Below are 7,337 nucleotides of genomic sequence, written 5' to 3'. Positions count from 1 at the left end.
AATTTGATCATTTCTTTTATCCGCGGCATGGGGCCACGAGCTCTTGGGAGCGAGTATATGAGGCAATATATCTAATCGCATTTTATTTAGAAAATGCCGGCTTAATCCTTGTTGTCTTCAATTCAAGTTGTAGCATAGCATTTACATGGCACCTTTAGATAATTACCTGGTACCCGCTAGATAATAAGCTACTAAAGATTGCACCGATTCCTATCCCCAAGACCTTTATCTTAGATGGTGCACAGAATTTACCTCAGGTAATGTAAAATGAACCACCAATTAGAGATGTAAAGAAATGTCTCCGGTATAGTAACCTTATAGTAACCACAATGACACCTAAAGAAGAGTGCTGCATCAGGCCAAAATCCGAGATCGGGTTGTTATGACCAATTAAACAAGTAACTAAATAAGTAGCCATGCGAAAAAATAGAGCATGTATACAATTATGCAGATCTAATACAGTTATGCAGATCAATTGTCAAATAACATAAAAGACGGTAATTTTATTTAGAGTATTATGAATTTATCTCATATGATGCCTGAGATTAATCTTTCAAAAATAAAAATGTACTAAATATAAATCTCAGGTAAATAAGTTTCCTTCGATTTGTCAATCGAAAACAATATAAATGAAATTATGATCCAAATTACAAGTGTATGGTAACTCTGAAATGGAAATAACGACGATTTGTACGACTAAATTTGATTTCATATCATATATGTCTGTGTATTATTGCATTCAACTCCACACTTGTATGTGATCATTTGTGTAAGGACATACAAGTCCACCACCAGACAGAAACAGTGCTAACGTATCAGTTCTGAACTTCTGAGTACGAACGCAAAGCTGTGCATTCCTCCACCCTCATCCTCCAATATTTCAAACAAAATTCAGCTGATGAAAGAATTTTAAGTTCATAACGCTATGTGTGTGAGAGTATGTGAATTGCAAAGTCCACACAATTTGCATATGTGCTTGGTAATCGTTGTGCACTGCTCGAAAGCATCTACGAATTATATGTGGACAACACAATAAACTACATACAGCGCCTGAAAGCGTGCAACACAAAAGCAATGTGCGTACACTCGGTGCTTCCTTCCGTTCACCGTTTGTTAGTTCGTTAGACATTTTCATAACCAAATTTTGTAATGTTACTGAAGTTGTTTTAGTAATGGTAATAATGGTCTCTGGTCTCTGTCGTTAATGGTGCGGTGGTAGTGGGAGTTAGAGTACGATTAGGAATGGGAATAGGAATAAGAATGGGAATAGGGAGTAGATGAGAAAATACGGTTAGCTATTCGCTTATTTATTTGCTGAATTTGTAAAATGTAAACTACAAATTCTGAAACATGTATGGCCGTTTCTGTTATGTTGTCTTTTTGTTGTTGGCTTTAGTAGTTTCTATGTTTTGAAAATGAAAGTGTTGAGTATGGATTCATGTCAGCATTTTTTGTTTTTTTTTTTTTAGTTTTGTTTTGCTTCTCCGTTTTATTACACAAAATACAAAATAACTTAATTTTAGTTCTACGACAAGCTACAGATACAAAATAACGTAAATTAAGCATTTGTGTAACGTTTTTCATTTTATTGTTTTATGTCCTGTTCCTGCCTCTGTATGTGTTGTTGGCTGAGGTGTTTTGGGGTCTGTTGTCATGTATGCGTGGGCATTAGAGAAACTATCAAATTAAATGTACAATTGTGGCGCAATTAGTTTCGACAAAGCAAAAGTTGATGTTCATTGCTAGAATTTTAATGATGATAGCAAAACTTTTTGGCAGTTTAAAATTCAAAATGATTCCATAACAAATGTCCCCAAAATTTGTATTATTATCAAAAATAATTACTTACATATGTGACTAGCAATAAAATAAATTTTTATATTATCACAGAAATTTTCTGATAAAAGAGAAATGTCTTAAAATTATAAAAGGGTAATAATATGAAATTATATTTAATTAAAGTAAAATGAAATAATGATACATATAACAAAAAAGAAAGTATAAAAAATATATATAAACACCGCATTTACTAATTATTTTATTTCTACATATTATGTATGACATATGGCAATTAGTTCTATATTAAAGTTCTCTTATAGTTCAAATTAAAAATGTCAAATGCTAGGCTATGAACATCTTATTACACTTAATATAAGATTTGAAATAGAATGTCGAATCTACTTAGAGCGAAAGAAACTTTTATTCACATACTTTGTAACTATCCGAGGGAATTACTGGACTGGAGTTCCTATCCCACTGACAAGAGATCCAAAACAATTGATAATTTGTGTTCAAGTGGTAGATTTCTGGAAATGGGGAATTTCTTGCACCGAGAGTTTCTATCCTTTTCTAATATTACGATGCCTAAAATACCTGGGAAACATTTGAACATCATTTAAAAGACGGAGTGAATTTAGTTAGCAACACAAAATATCAGATGTTGGGAGGTCAGGTGCAAAAGAAAATTACTGCTACGGAGTTTCTATCCTCTTTTGGTGTTAAAATATCCCAAACAGCTGAAATAGAAATAACATAACATAACAACGAAATAAAAAATAAAAACATTAGATGTTTGGGACTTTTCTATTGAAAATTATTTTCCGGGTCTGGACAGGGTCTCAACCATAGTATCACAACGGATCATTATTTGTGAGCTTAAGTGAATAAAACGACCACTTATATCGTATCTAATCTACAAACTACACAATGTAGCTGTTATTTCAGTTATTGAAATAATTTAAATTTTTTTATGTAGATTGCATAAAACAAAATACAATTTTTGGAATTATAAAAGAGTAAAAGGTATTTCTATTTACTGTATACAAAAGATATAGAAGCAGACCGAAATATCTATAATATAAATAATATTTTTTTCATTTTATTTTATGTGTTATATAAACGACCAAAGTGCGGTTATAATTAAAAAATTTATTATAAATTAGTTGTAAAAACAATTAATAATATTTTTTTTAAATTATTCACAAAATACTTAAATAATATATGTATATTATTTATTAATTATTTGGTTTTTAACAATATTTTTCCAAATTTATTTTATATTAACATAAATAATAATTTTGTTTTTTAAAGTGCTAATTGGGAATAGTTAAGTTATAACTTTTTAAAAAATTTTTTGTTTTTATAAAATTTCATTTTAATCGATATTTCGACTATAATCTATAGTCATCACCAGGGTTCTATATAATATCAATACAATGCAACAATATTTTAGTATATATCACAAAGAAACAATTATAGAATATTTTCTATGCCATGCTTTTATATAAAAATATTAAATTAAAAATTTTTGAATGATAGTTAAAAAAAAATTTTATAGTACATATAAATAAATTAAATATTTAAATACATATAACTATATTAAGTATTTAAAAAACTCAAAAAAGAAAATTCTTTTCTTAATTTGCCTGCTTCCCATTGTCTTAATTTTTTAATATACAGAAGATCTTATAAAGTTTTGTGAAAGCTGATGGACTATGTAACAATTATGTTATTATTATTATGACATTATGTTAGACTATGTAATAATTACTTAAATTTTAAGATATTTTAATAAATTCATTCAGAACAACTATATCGATTACTTACTTAATTAACAAAGAAAAATAATTTTTGCTTCCAACAAAATTAGTTAATAAATTTGTGAAATAAAATTTGAAGCAATTACATAATAAATAAAAAAAAACAAATAAAAAACAGGAAAGGATTAATACATTTTTTTTTTAAATTCACCTAGAAATGAATAAAAGCTTTGGTTTTTTCACAAAGGCCTGACTAAAATAATATTTGTTATCTAGGACACAATATCCTTTACAAGTTTTAGACTTTACAAATTTTTATACTTATTTAAAAATGTATTTCATGTACTATAAATTTTATATATATATATACATTGAGAATTTTTAATTACCCAGCGGGACTTTCAGCGCTGAGGGAATCGATTCCCTCAGCGCTGAATGGTAATGCCTAGCGCTGATTATTCAAATGAAACTCCTAATTACTTTAACACGTGCATGTCATTGCGGGCAAGCGCTGAAATGTTCGATTACCTTTTCAAATTTGTAATGCAACATTTCAGCGCTGACATGCTCGCTTACCTTTTCGAATTTGTAATGCAACATATCAGCGCTGACATGTTCGCTTACTTTTTCGAATTTGTAATGCAACATATCAGCGCTGACATGTTAGCTTACTTTTTGGAATTTGTAATGCAACATATCAGCGCTGACATGTTCGCTTACCTTTTAAATTTTACCTATGCTATTGATTTTTAAATAAAATACTATAAATTTTTTTGGATAAATTATATTTCATATTTATGTTTTATACAATTAAAATATTAATATTTACATAAAAAAATATAACATACTGTTACTAAAACCTTGAAGAGATTTCCAGACTCGACTCGATCACTTGTTCCGGCTTACCATCTGTACTTAAAGCATCTGTAAATACAAAAGTATGTTATTGTTAATTAAAGTTAATTATGTACAATATACCATACCAAAAAGTGCTGCTGTCACATTCTCTAACGCTCTTAAGGACTTCTTGCCTTGGGTACCATTCTCCAAATTTCCACGAAATCTTTCGCGTAATTGGTTGTTTTTTAATAACGCGTCTCATTGATGCAGTCTATAAATAACGTAATAGATGAAAAGAAATATATGAATTAGTAAAATTGTTACATGTGAATATATTAATAAGTTGAAATTGAAAGTAAGAAACATATATAATTTAACTTACAACTACTTCAACGGCAGTGATTTCTTCATTAAATTGAATTAAATCCTCCTCAGTTTGAATTGTAAAATTTTCCAATTGAAACAGCTGACTACATTTTACCCCTTGCTTTAGAATGACTGCATTCGCAGCACATTGGTAAATTAATCGTTCTTGACGCAGTAGCATCTACATAATACAAAACAAAAATTTCAATTATCATTTTAAATATATTTACTTGATTTTGCATATACTTACAGTGAGTTTATGATAAATTCACAAATTTTATTTATATTTTTAGATTTTATTTTAATTTTAAAAATTAAAAATTGTTTACTGCACGCACTTCACTAAAATCAAAAATAGACTAAATGTATATAATGCAGGCAAAACAAGAAATTCTTAATACTCCTTTGCTTTTCTTCTTCATTCTTTTATAATTTCAACCCCGAAATTGCCTATGTCGAAAACAAATGTCGAAAACAAAGAAAAATAAAAACGAAGAGCTATTACCTCTTCGCTTACTTTTTCAGCGCTGGCATAATGGTGCCGCTGGGTATATATAAGCTTATACATAATATGTACTATCACATTTTTTCATTAAAATTTTTGCAGAAAAGTATGCAATGGAAATTGCTTAAAAAACGAAGTATTTTTAATGAGTTTTTAGTTGAACAAAGAAACTGAATATTAACGAGAGGAGGAAAGTTCGAACTTAGCCAACAGATTTCCATGTTAAAAAAATTAAGAATAAAGAAATATACAAAGGAATTTTTTAATTATTATTAGAGAATTCAAAGAAAAAATGGAATTACAATAACAACGACACGATAAGAGGGAATTCAAAAGAATAAAAAAAGCGGCAAGCTTAAAAAGAGTAAATAGGGACCAACCGAAAAAGGGTTTTTTAAATGAAAATTGACATTTATATACATTAAAGTACGAGTATACAAAAGTTGGAATAGAAAATAAATGAAAAAAATATTAACAAAAAAAAAAATTGTATATACAAGTAAAATAAACTTGCATAATGTGCCAATTCGAATAATAATAATGATGCGAATTGAATTACGCACAGAAGTACAAGAAAAAAAAATTACAAAGGATATTTTTGTATGTAGTTGTGTTGTAAGTGAAAGTAACGCAATATTGTATGCGTGCGTCTTTGAATGTTTGTATGTGTAAGCCTTTCTGCACTTTGGCAATCAAATAAACTGCAATACATACAGAAAAATGCTTGCTGACATTAAAAAAAATGTTAAGACCAACAGCAAGTGCGTGTCCTTTTAGCTACAGGAAGTTATCTAAGGGCTATAAATAATACTACACAGGAGTAAAAGCTTACTCCTGTGTAGTATTACCAGTGGGATTTGTAAGCTATATTTAATCTTTTTTTTTTTTAGCTAATTAAAGGGTTTATATTATATATTTTAGATCAAAGAAATATATATCGTTATATATATTTAAACAAAAATATATTTTATTTATATTATAATAAATATGTGCAATGTAACAATATATAAATTTATAATATAACAAAAAATGTATATAATGTAATAATAAATATGATATAACATATATATATCTATATATAATATAATATTGAATAATTAGTTCAAAATGAACAACTATACATTTAAAATACACATTATGTATATATATATATATATATATACATTACAAGTGCTCTAATTGATTCATAGTATTTTCTGGTTCAGTATAAATGGATATAATTTTATATTAGACTCTGTAAGGCTATATAAGTATTCTCTGCAACATAGTAGACATTTCTAAGGCGAAATTGATTTAAAAGTGTAACTGAAATTTTTAAATTTCAAAACACTTAATTAAATATTACTTACTTACTTACTTACTTAAATGGCCATAACAACCCATTACACACCTCTTTAGGCGCTTCTGCTACGTACACGTCTCCTCCAGCCTCATACATCAAGTGCGATTAGTACTCCCACTATTTAATCACTCTACTGGAGACACAATCTACCTCTATGCCTTCATTATCCACCTGTTGCTTTAAATAATTTTTCGCTAGACTATCATCAGCTATTTTCACAATAACATATGACTAAGCCAATGAAGTAGCAGATGGTGATTCGTTGAACTCATACGGGTTGTTATTATTATATTTTTTTTAATGTGGTTTTTTTATCCTCTGAGTTCTTATACGATAGCACAATCGTTAGAGAACTGCCGATATAACCTTATCTAACCTAATGGACTTTATAGGTTTTCGATAACCTTTTTAAAATCTGATAACGGTATAGATTTGGTTATAAAATCTAAATACCTCTGTCCTTTTTAGATAATGAACGAAATAATAATAAATGTTGTACACTGAATTTTCAGTCTATATCTAATCTTGACCTCTTTTCCTAATAGCTGATCTTTTTGGTATTTATTTATCGTATAAGAATATTATGATTGAAAAGTAAGAAACAAAGACTTATATAAGCACAAGATTATATAAGAACTAATGTATTTTACCATAATATCGCATCAGGAATCTTGATATCAAAATCGCTTATCACACCTTTATAAGAGAGCATTGTGTGGGCATCAACTGTTGTCTGCAGTAGTTG

This window comes from Teleopsis dalmanni, chromosome 1, assembly GCF_002237135.1.
Source record: "Teleopsis dalmanni isolate 2A chromosome 1, ASM223713v2, whole genome shotgun sequence".
NCBI classification, from domain to species: Eukaryota; Metazoa; Arthropoda; class Insecta; order Diptera; family Diopsidae; genus Teleopsis; species Teleopsis dalmanni.
The sequence above is the reverse complement of the archived record's forward strand: the minus strand, read 5'-3'. Positions refer to the sequence as shown.